The following is a 16,514-nucleotide window of genomic DNA, read 5'->3' as shown; positions in this document are numbered from 1 at the left end:
ACACTATTTAGAGTGGTTATAATCTTGTAATTATTTTTGTGATAGTGAAATACTTTTTGAGACGGTTCCGTGGACGTAGGCAAGAGGTGCTGAATCACGTTAAATTCTTATGTTTATTATTATTATTTTTCTATGATATAATATTTGTTGTGTTCTCACGATCCTTTGTGGGTGTGAGTAATTTTGTGTTGTGGGAGCGTTGATTTCCCAAAATGGTGTTAGAGCGTTGATTTGCCAACAGTGGTATCAGAACATTGATTTCCCAACAGTGATATCAAAGCTATGGTCGGGAGCACACAAAGGTTTAAGATACTGTTATTTGACGGAAAAATAAATTTTATGATTTGGCAGAGTACTATTCAAGACCTTTTGGAGCAGCAAGGTCTTGATCAAACATTAGAAGATGAAAGACTGACTTCTATAAATGAAACTGAGTGGACTAAGATCCAAAGGAGGATTGTGAGCACGATTCGGTTAGCCCTTGCTCCCGAGATAAAACACAACGTGTTGAAGGAGACAACACCGAAGGCCTTGTGAGAGAAGCTCAAGAATATCTATGTGTCAAAGTCGCTAACCAATCGCCTATGTTTGAAAATGGAGTTGTATCAACTCAAAATGGAGATGGAAGGAGATCTTCATGACCACATCAACAAGTTCAATCAGCTAGTATATCAATTGTTGAATGCAGATGATAAACTCTCTGATGAGGAGCAGACGTTGTTGTTGTTGGCCTCACTACCAAGGTCCTTCAAAGCTTTGGTTCAAACATTGCTTGTGGGAAGATTAACTTTGAATTTGGATGAGGTAACTGTCACTTTTAGAGAAAATGAGAGAATGATGAGAACTAAAAATGTTGATGATCACAATGCAATAGCTGTGGTGGAGTCTGAGAGGGGGAGAAATCATTCAAGGAGACATGATGGGCCAAGAGGAAGATCAAAATCGCAATCGCGTTTGCAACGAGACATGAGTAACATACAATGTTACTATTGTGGTGAGAATGGTAATGTGCAAGTGAGGTGCAAACAAATGAAGGAGGACTTGAAGAAATTGAAAGATATGAACAAAGATGGCGCCAACTTCCAAGCTAATGTAGTAAAAAGTGTTGAAGATGAAGATGATGTGTTTTTGGCAACAAATGATTAGGTTGCTAAAACAAAATGGGTGATGAATTTTGTTGCCTCAAAGCACATTTGCAGATATCGAGATATGTTTGATACTTTGAAAACCGATGGAGAATTCGGCCATTTCAAGTTAGGGAATGATGGAAAAATGAAGGTTGAAGGCATATGGAGCGTGAGGATGAAGCTCTATGATGGTGCTATTCAAACTTTCCCAAATGTGAGGTTTGTACCTTTTGTTGTTGTCAATATGATTTATATGGGGGAGATGACATCACAAGGGTACAAATATGTTGGTTCAAAGTGGGGATGCAAAATGTACAAGGGGAGACACTTGGTGCTGCGAGAACAGAAAAATAAAGGTAATCTTTGCTATTTGGATGGTCAAGCCTTGAAAAGGAACCATGAAAGCAAAGTGAAGAAGAAAGTGAAGTTTTCTAATGTTGTAGAAGTATTCGGAGATACATCTATTGGAGGGCGAGTTTGTTCACTCTCAAATTAATTGAAGGATTTTTTTCTTTAGGTTTGAGGGGGAGAATTGTAGAGTTTCAAGCCAAAAGATAAGGTGCATACACATTGGGAATTGAATTTTTTTATCACTAAGGTTTAGGTAATTTAAATGCAAAGTAGAAGATTGCATTTTACTATATGAACCTTAGTTGAATGGATGCATTGAAAGTTATTTTTGTTTCAACTTCCAAGAAAGCTTATTTATTATAGTTGCTGGCAAACTTCACTATAAATAGAGAAGATAATTAGTGGAGAAACACAACACATGAAAAGAGAGTGTGTGAGAAGACAGATTGTGAAACAAAGTCACTTTGTTGAGAAAAAAGTGTCTTTGTGTGAGAGTGTTATCGTTCTCGTAACCATTGAGTGAGGTACTCGAGTTTGTAGAGTGATACACTATTTGAGGTGTGTTACAATCTTGTAACCATTTTTGTGATAGTGAAATACTTTTTGAAACTATTCCATGGACGTAGACAAGAAATGTCGAATTACGTTAAATTATTGTGTTTATTATTATTTTTCTATGGTATAATTTTTATTATGTCCTCACGATCCTTTGTGGTTGTGAGTAATTTTGTTTGTGGGGACGTTGATTTCTCAATAATAAATATCGGTGCTCAACAAATGAGTGAATTTGCACACTTTCTATATGCAAGCTCAACCCTCTCACTAACTAATTTCCAATGTCCTGTAATATGACATAAATTAGTTAACAAAATAATTACACAAAAAAGAGGCAACAATAAGACCATGAGATAATTTTAAATTACTATACTAAAAAGAACTTACTAAGAAGCATAAGCAGAGGGGCTGGGGTGGCTCACAGGAGCCATGGTCACCCATAAGATTTTCTCTTCAAGTATTGAGCCATTTAGATCTCTAGTGAGGTGGGATACTTGCTAAGCTAAGCATAATAAATAATAATTAACAATATTATATGTCAAGAATCTCATTCATACATATACATACCTTAATGAGTCTTCAAGGACCTATGGACTTTTGTACATAATTATCTTAAATAACCTAATCTTTTATTTTCCTATTCAAAATTCAGTCTTTTATCTTTAAGTTTTCAAATTAATAATTCTTTATAAATGAAATGATGTCAATAAAACTTTTTACTTCTCAAACATATCTTTCTACATCTATATATAAATATTGATTTATCAAGAATATGTAAGAAAAACATTTTGAGTTGTTGTATTATGATCAATGTTAATTGCCCATGTAATCATGATTATGACATAGTTACATTATTGTCAGGTTATTCTCCTATGACGTATTAAACTATAGCCAAATGTGTATCCAACTATTTGGCCAACCAAAAAAGGTCGAGGTCCTTACTGTTCTTGATTCTGTGTTATTTGACCGTTATTCATTAGAAGGTATTTTACTATTTGGCCGACCAAAATTGATATTATAATACTGTAAAGAACTAATTAGTAGATATAAATGTGATGGGCCTTGTGTGTGGGCTTACTATGATGGATAAGTGAGCCCATATCAGTTTTAACAGAGAGAGACTCTTATGCTTTCCACCTTGCAGTGTTGTTGTCCCATTGAAACATCATAGAAAATCAAGCACACTGGAATGAAAATAATTTCTCTACTCACTCGATGGATGAAATGTATTCAACCTATCCAGGTAATTCTAAATCCTTTTGTATTATACATGTTGCAATCAGTGGTTGTTTTAAGAATTATTGATTTAGGGATTAATTGTATATTAAGAATTTCCCTACATGATAGATTATTTTATTACTCCAATTTTGTAATGTCTGTCTTGACACTGACGCATGGTTGTTGCTAAATTGGAATTTATATATTGTTAGCTTCTTCCTTATACCGTGGACTTCTATTCAATGTTAAAGACATAATATGTAGTCTAATTTTAAGTAGACAATGAAAGTGTTACTTAGTGAACATTTGTTTTAACATATTACATGTTATATGTTATTACAACTCAAAGAACTTTATGAATACGAACGTTAATTTTTATTAAATCTATAAATTTGTTTGGTTATAATCTAATATTTTGGAAATATTTTTTCAAAATTCAAATTATAATATGATTAAAACTTAAAAGGTAAAAATGGAAGAGGGAAGGGAAGTTACTAGTTGTATTATATGTTAACTTCCAATATTGTGATGGAAAAGTAGCATACTTGGAAAAACATGAGAATGCCATCCTTGTTTTTTTACAACACAATGCCATCCTTTTTAGAATCAACAATATTTAGGAATGTTCTTTTAAAGCCCGCACTTGAAAACGGCATATTTTCAAACTTACTTTCTGAAGAATAAATCTACAAACTTTAAAACAGATATCACATTGAATATTTATTTATTTGTCAGGACACTTTTTGTTTTTCTTACACATCTTAGGATTATTAATGCGACCACAAACAGAATGGTTGTCAAATTCTCAATCTTTTTTCCTATAGTCTTCACTACTGTAAGGACTGAATGCCTCTGTAATCCAGTTCTTCTTCCTCCAAGAACTCCAACCCATATCTTCACAAATTTCATCACTATGGTTGATGCTATGGGTAGAATTGCAATGCCTTTTATAGAACCTAGTTGATCTTTTCATGACATCCATCTCCTCAAGTGTTTGTGAAAGCATCTTCTCAACACCAGGCCGGGAGCTCAAATTTCTCATCTACAAGTCCAGAGAGCCACATGATCGTATCTCTGAAGTGGCTAGATTTGAAACATTTTCAATATACCCCACAAAGGCCATACTTGGAATCAACGGATAGACAGTTCCCCTGCAATAGAAAAAAAAAATGATTTAGCAGTTGGGTCTCAATTATTTGTGTTAGAGCTAGAGTAGTAATACCTAAATATAAATATAAACAACTCAAATATAAGCAAAAATGATTTAGCAGTTGGGTCTCAATTATTATTCCAAAAATACCTTTCAATTACTTATTATTATAATTTTAATGACTCTTTTTTATTCTTAATATCAAGTTTCAGTAAATGATATTTTAGAAGAAAAAAAATATTATTTTATAAATGTCATTAGAATAATTAAATGAAATTAATCAATTTTCTTAATCCTAATTAAGTTAATTAAATTTGCTTATATTTAGGTGCTGAATAATAACTAAAAAATTAAAATAGTCCTCCAGCTATATAAAGGCACAACACCAGATGGGTAATCTAACAAGCTGCGTAAAGGATGTGGTAAGATGCTTTTGAGCTTCTTCTTCCCATCAAAACCTGTTGCAAGAACCACAACATCAGCCTCAAGTTTAGAGTTGTCCTCGAATTCAATTCTCCACTCCAAAAGGACCAATTTGATGCTCTTTTGAAGACAATTTTCCCCTTATTAGTCTCAGAAGAAATTTTCGGGCACAATAGCCATTTGACAAGATGCATAATCCTCCTCAAAGGGGTGGTCTGGTTTTAGCCCATACTTGTCCAATGGGAGTTTCCAAAGTAGGTAGGACTCAATAAACTTTGAAATTCCACTTCTCTGTTGAAGGACATAACAATTAAAAGTCATTAGGTGCACATAGCTTTGGGAGTAAGGCATTCATAAGAGAAGAAATAAGAATGTACCTGAAATGAATTAAACATATTTTATAAGTTAAAATCAACTTATAGACTTCAACTTTTATAGAAACCTTCTCATTTAACTAATATACATAAGTTGTTTTAATTTATGCAAGAAGTTAATTTGATTCATTTTATACTTTTTTTTTCTCCTCTTATAAATGTTTATTGAGAAATTTATTCAAATAAAACCTTATTCACAATTGTAATATACCATTTAGTAAAGAATGTGATCAATTTTACCACTAGAAATAACAAGAGGCACAAAAGGGCTTTGAGTACGCCTTGATTAGGTCTTTCATGGAGGAATTGAGAAGATCTTGTTGAGTAGAACATGGAAAATGGTTATCCCCAAATCCAATAATGGGGAACTATCCAATTGGGAGTCCTTACTACCATGGTGCATGATTGCCCTTGAGGTCCTTCAAACACCAAGTATGCTATGATGTTAAAATTTAATTTAAGAAAATACAAGTATTTTTTATCTATAGGAATTAAATCTGATATCAGAAAATTTATAATACTTACCCACAACTCAAATCAACTTAGCTAAACCCCCTTAAATACACAAGAGTAGTTTATGTCCGTGTGTGCTATCAATAAATACAATGAATTCAAAGCAAGATATAGGATAATGTTAAACCAATTTTAACGTGTATTTGATTGCCTTTTGATAATTATTTTATTATATGTTAAATTTTTTTATTGATTATATATACTTATAAACATTATACTTTATTTGGGTTGGAGTACTAGTGAGAGATTTAAGTAGTAGTAATTGTTCATAAAAAAAAAGAGATTTAAGTAGTTATATTAAGATATTAAGTTCAAACTTTAGGGTGCATTTAATTTACTAAAAAGGTAGGACGGACAAAATAGCACTGGACAAGTAACTAAGTCACATGACAACTTTTTGTATCGTACGCTGTTTGATGGTCAATGTACAGTACAAACAATTTTGTGTTATATTTTATTTGATGTATTTATGTACTGGACAAAATAATGTAAATTTTACTATAAAACTCTAGGTGTATTAAAAGCACCTTAACGGTGCAACAAAGGAAAGACACCTCCACAAAGGAGGTGCAGCCCCTGACACCACCGGGTGCAGGACTTGCCGGTGCGAGGCCGTCACAAGGTCACAACGATGGCAGCGACAGCACATTGGTGCGACGCAACCCTGCCAGAGTTGGCCCAAAGAAAAAAAAATATAGTGAGAAGGAGCAAAATGACGATGAGAATATTTGAATAAATTAATAATGAAAAGAAAGAAATAATGAGCAAAAGGAGAACAAAAACTGTCCATACGACACTCGTCGGTGGCCAAGGTACGACGTTTGGATAGAGAGGTTTAGAGAAGGAGATGGGGAAAGAAAAAAATTTAGGATAATGAAAACTCACAAAATAGGAATAATATTGTATTTTTATTTTTATTAGACATCAGACAAAAAGTTGTACAAGATTTAGTGAGTTATAAATTTTAAATATTTGTTCAGTCCGTTATTTTTTATTTTGTATTATCTTTCAATCATTTTTTAAATCAAAAGTTAAACAAATATTTTTATATTATCTCGTTCCTTATTTTTTAACGAACCAAACGCAATCTTATTATCGTTACACAGTAAAATATTTTGGGCTGGCTTTCGAACCCTCTTATTTGTCTAGAACTGTGATTTGATTTTGGGCTGGGATTTCTCTCGAGGATCGAGTTCTATTATGGGGACTTTACCCCCCATGGAAACTGGTATATGTTATTCTTGGAGTGACTTTTATGTACAATTACCCACAATCTTTTGTAATTCTGACCTCTGTTCACACCTTGTGACTGAGATCTTGCTCTCTTTTATTAATAATATTTATTTTGTTTGCCTTCCCAAAAAAAATAAACACTGAAAATATTTGTAAATATTGTGATTATGAAAATATTTGTGAATTAGTCGTGATTAGGCAAGTTCCTCTGCAGAAGATTCTTTGTCGGAAATGCAAACTAGAGAGACATTTTAACCGTTGTTAGATTCTTAGTACTAAATTTCCCCTTTTCTAATAGAAAAATTATTAGTGGATTCTAGATTATTATAATCTTAATTAATATCCACGTAATATGAAGTTAAGTTTTATTATATTTTTTGTTAATTAAAAAACTCAACTATAAATTATACAAAAATTGATTGAAATCATAAATACATATTAATTTTAGACTATAAAAAAAATTTCGTAGTGAGTTTATATTATTTGTCTGAAGGTGCAAACAGTTTTAAAAAAAAATTGTCAAACCTAAATTTTGGAATATGCATGATTGTTGCAAACAGTTTAAACAACATTATGTTTTTTTTTTTTTCTAGTAGAGGTTAATAGAATTGAAAAAAATAAAAATAAAACTGGAAAATTGTAGTGTATTTTATCTATGAAAGAAAGAAAATATATATTTTATATAAAATGAAAGGACAATTACTTGCATTTCTCGAGAAAGAGAAATACAATTTACTTAAAAAAAGTGATGAAATATTTTTTAATTTTTTAAAATAAATTTAGTTTATTCAAATTAATTAGCCGACGTGATTTTAAATGCCAAATAAAAATATATTATGATATTCATGCCACTTTGCATATATAATTATTTGAACTCCGATTTTTTAACATTATAAACATATGATTGTAGGGTCAGACCAATGATGTATGAGATCTCAAGTAAATTTGAAGAGATTTTTTTTTTTTATTTTAAAAGAAAAAGTTATATGTTGAATATTTTTGTCAACATATATAAAAACAATAGTAAATATTTTTTTGTTGATAGACCTAAAACATAAACTTTAGTTACTTTACCTTTCAACCGATCATACCTTATTAATAAATCAACACCCTAATCAATGTGTACAAAACGTCTTCCTAATTCTTTTTAAGATAATCTAATATTTAAATGGTTTAAATATCTTTTTCATACTTAGAAAATAGGTTATTTTTATTTTATCATCTAAATTTCATTTTTTTCATTTAAGTACCCAACATTTTTTTTATGTTTTACTTTAGTACCTGTCATTAGTCTCATCTTATGAAATGATGACGTGACTGACGGAGTGCACACCATCAATGTCTAATCACTAACACATCAGCAAAATCTGTTTAAAGTGTTGAAAATACCCCTACACCTTCACAAAAATAATCTCCATCACTCTTCACTCTACGGTTTTTTTTATTCTCTCCTTTCGTCACCATGCCACCGACACTTTCACTCTAACTAGTGTTGGTGGTGCTTTTTTGTTGCCGTGGACGCGCATTTTCCAACGACCAACGAGCTTCCAACGTTCTGCTAGGCGCTGACATTCCACAGCGGAAGAGTATGTCGCAACTGCACGTGAAGTGACTTTGTGATCCACATCGTGATGGCGCTTGACGCGACCTACCTCGTGGCTCCATTGCTAGCGTGTTCTCTACGCTACAACACACGTCATGTCCGAAGAACGTCATGTTCCATTTCAAAGGAGCCTTTTCTACTGTTCTTTTTTACTTTTATTTTTGTTTTTGTTAATCACTTTTATATCTCTTGAACATTTTTCTTCATATTTTATCACTACTAGAAAATTGTAATTTAGAGACCGAAATTAGCGACCGAAGCATTTCAGTTGCTATTAGCAACCGACATAGCGACCAACTATTTTTTGTCATTACTTGCGACTGAATTTGCAACTGACATTAATCATCGAACTTGCTTCGGCGACCGAATTGATGGGTGGCTGAAAACCTCAGTCGCTACGTCAGTCGCTGTATATATATAAATACAAAAGTATTATAGCGACCAAAGTGGACTTGAAGATAGTCACCGAATATGATACAGTCACTATATTATGATAATAGCGACAGATTATGTTTCAGTCGTGCTATGTTTTGATAATTGTGATTAAATATGTTTCGGTCGCTACATGACTAAATAACATTTTGATATTAGCAACCAAATGAGTTTTTGTTAAAAAAAATAAAAACTAATTTTTTAATTTATTATAAATCATAATAAATATATAATATAATTAAATACATTTTATACTTGAAAATTATTGAAATTAATATATTAGTAATATTTTTAAATTAACAAACCAATATTTGCATTATTTGATTATGATAAATAAATCATGCTTATGATTAGTCTTTTAATTTGTGTTTTGTACAAAATAATTGTTTTTTATATAATTATTTAAAAATTATATAAATAAGTTCCCTTTATATTATGAAAATATGTCATAATCAAATATTGTAACACTAATGATTCATTAAGATTCAATATGGTGTAAGTGAAATTTATGCATTGATGAAGACCCAATTTGACTTTTGTACAAAATTCTATTTTCACATAAATTAGAGTATGTATATTTATATAAGTTTTATTTTTATTTTATATATTATATTTATCTTTTAAAGTAATTTTTGTGATTTATTGACAACATTTTTTTATCTATATTAAAATATTTATGGTATTTATTGTAATGTAGATAAAAAATATTGTAAATAAATCGCATACATAAATATTTTAAAAAATTGAAAATATTGTCATTTAATTTAATTATGTATCTTTATTATATAATTTAATTCTTTAAAAAAATTACATGGTTAAATAATGTTAAATATAAATAAAAAATACTATTATAATAAATAACAAGAATATCTTAATATAGGTAAAAAAAAATACCGTCATTAAATCACATATATAAATATTTTAAAAGATAATAAAATATTATCATTTTATGAAATTATAATTTATAAAAAAATATACATTAAAGATACAATTTATATTATATCTTTATTGTATAAAATAAGTTTTGAATAATGTGATAAAAATACACAAGATTTTAAAAATTTAATATATAAAAATAAAGCTTATATAAGTATAGATATTCTAATTTATGGGAAAATAGAATTTAGTCTTATATATTATATTTTTAAATATAATAAATTAAAAAAAAAATTTAAATTTTGAACTATTTTCGCATAAAACTTATATTATTACTGTATTTTACACTAAAAATCCAAATCGGCATATGGGTGTAGTGGTAAAGGAGTGTGTCACTCTTTTCAAGGATCATTGTTCTAGTACTTTTTCAATTATTTTTTTATGTTCTTATTTTTTAAGAAAATATTGATTAATTTTCTAATCTAGTCAATGTTTAAAATTTAATGGTCAACGGTTAAAATTAGTGACTCAAATAATTAATTTTAAAATATAGGGGGATTCGTATAGTGAATTAAAAAATGGGAAGACCAATTCGGTGAAATAGGCAAAATAGGAGCATTGATTTTACAATTAAGTCTTAATTTAACATATTCACTAACCAAGACCCAATATTGATTTATTAAGGTTTAATGTGTAATTTATGCATTCACTCCTTTCCAATATGACTTTAGTGTAACATATGAACAAATGATTGATTGAAACCCAATAAGGCTCAATATGACTTTAGTGTAACATATGTACTAATGATTGATCGAAACCCAATAAGGCCCAATGAAGACACAACATCACTCTAATGTAACATATGCATTAATGATTAATTGAAACCTAATCAAGGCCCAATATATGACTTTAGTGTAACATATGCACTAATAATTGATTGAAACTCAACAAGACCAATATGACAATAAGACTCAAAATCCAATGTTTTGACCAATAGACCATGGGACCACCATCAACAAAGGATGCAATTTATTAAAGAAATGAATAAACATCTTTTACTACTATTTTCTCTTTCAAAGCATTTTCTTCAAGACACACTAATAATTAACATGAAGCATTAGGTGGCACCTTGGCTTGTTCATTGTCCTCACTTTTGGGCAAAAAATTGGATTCAAATGGGAAGGACTGAAGACTACTTTTGGTCTCTGTTTTAAATATTTTATCTCAATCTTTGCTCCCTCTCTCACCTCCTCCTCTTCACACATTTTCTATGCACTCTCGTCCACACTTTCAGCCTTCAGGTACTTCTCTCTCTCTCTCTCTCTCTCTCTCTCTCTCTCTCTCTCTCTCTCTCTCTCTCTCTCTCTCTCTCTCTCTCTCTCTCTCTCTCTCTCTCGTTATCTCTTTATCTTTATTCTATTCTATTTTATTGTTTAAATCAATGCCCTATGGTTCTCTCTTTATCTTATTATGTGCTAATGCTCCAGAAAATGGAAACATTGTCTTCTTCTTTGTTGTTATAAGTGTTTGTCTTGTGAATCTGGAAGCGATTCTGTATGAGGTAACTTGCGACTTTAACTATTCTCTTTCATTTCTCGTTCATTCATTAGCATTTTTCTAAAAAAAACACAAAATTAGGGAGGAATAAGACGTTAGTGTTAGACCAAAAAAGATTTCTTAATAGAAAGTGGTCCCAGTTAGGTTGTGCTAAAAGAATTTTAGATCTCGTTTCATATGCGGCGCACCAATTCTCTCTTATTATTTGCCATCGTCACACTAGGCTCCTCCAATTGCATCCACGTTTCCTTCTACTTTTTTTTTTCAATCAAGATAGAAATAATTACCAAAAAAAATCTAAAAAAAAACTTTCTTAGCAATAGTTCTGAAAAAGTTTCAATAAAAATATATAAATAATTTTCCAAGAAAATTCAACAAAAGTATAACTACCAAAAAAATTTTGTTGTGATTTTAATTTTCATATTTTCTATATATTTACTACGTGGTTGTGAATATGATTAAAGATGCTCTTGTTTTCTTTTAATTGCTCTTGTGTTTCATGATTGTGGCAATGTATTATTATATTATTTTCTTTTGAGATGTTTTTTCTGGTTATAGGGAATAAATTGATAATATTTTTTTTCATTTTTTTAAAAGAATTTACATCTTTTTTTTGCATATTAATAAGAAAAAATTATATAGCATTACTTTCCCTTGAGATTGCCAGTCATATATGTTTTTGTTAGCAATAGCAATCAGAATACTACTAAAGAGAATGAGAAAAATCACATGCACATATGCAAACACGAGATTTAACGAGGTTCAACAAGTGTGGCTACGTCCTCGGGAGCAGAGCGATTGTTTCTATTTCTTATTCATAAACAATAGGATCACATCACAATATATAATATTACGCATACCACTGTCATTTTGCATTTCAAGTGCATTTGTAAGTCATGGTTTTCTTTTATTTTTTTTATCTCCAATTTAGCATTTCCCATTATGATCTAGATGTTGCCTCACCCTCTCATTAACTCCACATAATTACTTTTAGTTAGTTTAGTCTTTAGCACTATTAATGTCAATGTTTATGTCAAAGTTAATAAAGTCAGGATAGAGTTTGTTTAACCACTACTAAAAATATATATTCAACGACACCAAAACAACGACAGTTCTGAAAAACGATCTTAGAAGCTAAGGCGATGGCAATTTTGTAAATAGAAGCAATGCAAACCACGAAGATTTTATGAAAAACGTTGTGGAATGTTGTGTTCTATGACGGTTATACAAATTCCTTCCTAGCCCCTTGGAATGGAGAGCTTACCCAGCCTATAACTTTACTAGAGGCCTTCTGTGTTTGGGGTTTTTTTCAGGTAGGATTTTTTGGGGGCAAAAAAAAGATGGCTGGGAGAACAGGACATCATGATCATAGTAAATGTTTACTCATCTTGCATATTAGATGAGAAAAGGATGTTGTGGGAAAAACTAAGGAAAATGAGAAAGGACATTTCCTGTAATATGCGGTGCATGGCCAGAGACTTTAGTACGGTCACATCGGTGGATGAAAGAAAGGGTAAAAGTCCTCATTCATCTCAAGAAGCTTTGGAGGTATTGGAGTTTAATAGGTTTGTTGAGGATTTAGAGCTAGTAGTGGATGTGCCAATTGTAGGTGGAAAGTTCATGTGGATCAGTGCGGGGGGTAAAGTTGTTAGCAGACTTGATAAATGCTTAACTTGTGCAGGATGACTATCTAAATGGCCCAACATAGTGCAATATATCCTCCAGAGAAGCTTCTCAGAACACTGCGCCTTTGTCTTAAAACATGTTAATCAAGATTGGGGGCCTTGACCCTTTCGATCCATCAATGGGTGGTTCTCACACCCATCTTTCCTAAGTTTTGTACAAGAGAAGAACAATAGCTTCAAGATTGATGGTTGGGCTACTTTTGTTATTAAGGATAAATTTAAGCTATTGAAGAAGGGTGGAATTTGGAGGTGTACGGAGATATGGAGGCAAAGAGGAAAAACCTGGTCCTCTTAATTAATGAGCTATATAAGAAGGCTGAAGATGGTACGATAACGAATTCAAAGGTGCAAAAATGTACTCGTGTCTTGGAAGAGTTTTGGACTATCTCGAGGAGGCATGAATCCTTGATGTACCAAAAACCAAGGATTACATGGCTAAGAGACGGCGACTCAAATATAAGCTTTTTTCACACAATAGTGAATTAGAGGAGGAGAACAACTCAATAAAAGGTCCATTTGTGGATGGAAGTTGGGTGGAGGAACCAAAGGTGGTCAAAGCGACGGTCAAAAAGTATTTTGAAGAAAAAATTAAGGAGGAAGATGTCCCGCTAGTGAGGTTAGATGATGTCAGATTCACAAAACTAGAAGATCATGATAATGTCACTCTTACAGTAGAGTTTACAAAGGAGGAGGTCAGACAGGCAATATGGGAGTGTGATGGCAATAAATGCCAAGGCCTGATGGTTATAACTTCCACTTCATCAAGAAGTGTTGGAGTTTGATCAAAGAAGATGTTATGAGAGTAATGTAGAATTTTCATTCCTACAAGATGCTTCGTAGAGGTAGTAATGCCACTTTCTTATCTCTTGATGCAATCCTACCCCCAAGAGCATTGGATAGAAGACTTTAAGAATATTGGACTAGAGATACAGGAAAAGGCCCTAGGATTTTCATGAGCCTTAGGATAAGTATGAGTCCACTTTTCTTTGTAAATATTAGAATAAGTTTTCCTTCTTTTGGGTCTTGTATTTTGGCCATTTTAGGTTTACCCTACAAATTAAGGGCACCCTACCCTACAAGTTAAGGGTATCCTAGTAGTATAGGGTTTTAGCCTTGTATTTCAGGGCATTTTGAGTATTCTTTGTAGTAGAGACTTTTTTTTTTGTATTTTTATGTATTGGGGGTGAGCTTAGCTATTAGAGGGGTATGTGTTCCCATGGGGGTGAGCTTAGCTATTGGAGGGGTGTAACATTTGCTCCCCAAGGAAGCTTTTCAAGGAAACTTTCTTCTTTCATGTATTTTGGCATGGGGGTGAACTTAGCTATTGGAGGGGTGTAACACTAGCTTCTTAAGGAAGCTTTCTACCTTCATGTATTTTGGCATGGGGATGAGCTTAACTATTGGAGGGGTGTAACACTAACTTCTCAAGGAAGCTACTTAGGCTATAAATAAAAGCATGTGTAACACTTGTGGTAACTTTGATGAATGAGAAACTTGTGAGACACACTTCAAAGTTCCATTTCTCTCCCTTTTTTTTCTCCTTCAATTTCGTGCCCCCTCCTCTCTCTCTCTCTCTCTCTTATTCTTTTCCTTTATTGAAGCTTCCTCTCTAAGCTTCTTATCCAAGGCATTCTCTTGGTGGTGAAGCTCCTCCTTCCATGACTTATTCTTTAGTGGATGACGCCTCCTTTTTCCTCTTCTCCTTTATCTTTCGCGGCATATCCATGGTTGAAAATCACCATTGAATGAGCTCATTGAAGCTCAACTATCCAGCCTCCATAGAAGCTTCTCAAGCAACCTTCCATCATATCTGGTCCCTAAGTCTATTAACCCTTAATGAGTACAAACCTATCTAGCTTGTGGGAAGTCTTTACAAGATACTTGCAAGAGTTTTATCTATCAGGTTAAGAGGAATCCTACACAAAGTCATAGATGTCTCGCAATTGGCTTTTCTGGGGGGAAGAAACATGTCGAATAGCATAGTGATAGCCAACAAAGTGATTAGTTAAGCAAAAATAAGGAAGAGACCATGTGTAGTGTTCAAAGCTGACTTTCAAAAGACCTATGACTTGGTAAGATGGTCTTTCTTGTACTATATGTTGCGCAGGTGCATATTTTCTTCCTAGGGGGTCCATTGGATTAGGGTGTGTATGGAATCCTCCACTATGTCGGATCTGATTAACGGTAGCCTAATAGAGGAGTTTAAAAACCAGAAAAGACTTAGACAGGGGGATCCTCTGGCTCTTTTTTTGTTTTTATTGGTGGCTGAAGGTCCGAGTGGACTCATGCGGGAAGCTACATCTAAAGGCTTATTCTAAGGCTGCCATGTTGGCTTGGGTGATCTTCATATTTCTTCTCTATAGTTTGCTAATGATGCTCTATTCATAGGGATCCCCAATGGTCAAAATTTACTGACTCTCAAGGCAGTATTAGATTTTTTGAGATAGTATAGGCTTAAAAGTTAACTTTCATTAGCAAAGTGGTGGGAGTTGCTACATTCGAGATGTGGGTCCAAATATATGCATTGATTCTTAATTGCCAGGTGATGTCAATCCCCTTTATCTATTTGGGTATGCTAGTAGGTGCACATTACAAGACAAGTGAAACTTGGAGATCAGTTGTGGACAAACTGAAAAGGAAACTACAAGCATGACAATTCAAACATCTTTCTTTCGGAGGAAAAGTATGCCTTATAAAATTGGTACTTTCCTCATTACCTTTGTTCTTCTTTTCTTTCTTCATATTACCTGTGAAGGTTGCAAAGGAAATCACTTCTCTCTAGTGTAAATTCCTGTGGGGTGCAAGGGGGGGGGGGAAAGCTATGTTGGGTAAGTTAGGATAGTGTTTGTAGACCAAATGAGGAGGGAGGGACTTCGGATTAATAAGGAGGATAAATCAAACAAGGCTTTGTTCGCAAAGTGGATGTAGAGCTTTTTAAATAATAAGGATTTATTGTGGGTGAGAATTTTAAAGGCAAGAGCTAGACTGAATGTGAATATGCTGCAAAGCCATTCTACGTCTAGGTGGTGGACGGATATCTATAAAGTTTGTGGTCAAGGTGAGTGTGGTATGTGACTCAAAAATCACCAAAGCCACAAAAGTGAAGGATTCATTTGTTGATGACATAACTAAATTGGTGACTTGGCGCCAAAGGAAAATCTTTGTTCCTAGAGCTAGCAACTAGTGTATATATATTCTTGATCATGTTATAGAGAAACAAAGTTTTTGCAGGAAAAATTCAAAGAGTTCAGAGGAGATAGTGAACTAGGAGATTGAGAGAGGTTTTATTAGAAAGAAACCAAGAGAGATCAAAACTATCTGCTGCTTGTATTGAACTTGAATTTCATTATCAATGTGATGATGATGAGCTACCATTTCTTATGGATGTAGGCACACTGTTGAACCACGTAAAATCTG

General features: G+C 32.6%; 1 pseudogene; it reads right to left on the bottom strand.

Moving 5' to 3' along the window:
- Positions 1-4,056: 4,056 nt before the first annotated feature.
- On the bottom strand, positions 4,057-8,660 carry LOC114368107 (annotated as a pseudogene).
- Between the last annotated feature and the right edge of the window lie 7,854 nt (positions 8,661-16,514).

Source organism: Glycine soja, chromosome 9, assembly GCF_004193775.1.
Source record: "Glycine soja cultivar W05 chromosome 9, ASM419377v2, whole genome shotgun sequence".
Classification (NCBI taxonomy): domain Eukaryota; kingdom Viridiplantae; phylum Streptophyta; class Magnoliopsida; order Fabales; family Fabaceae; genus Glycine; species Glycine soja.
This window is presented reverse-complemented; position numbering and strand designations above follow the sequence as displayed.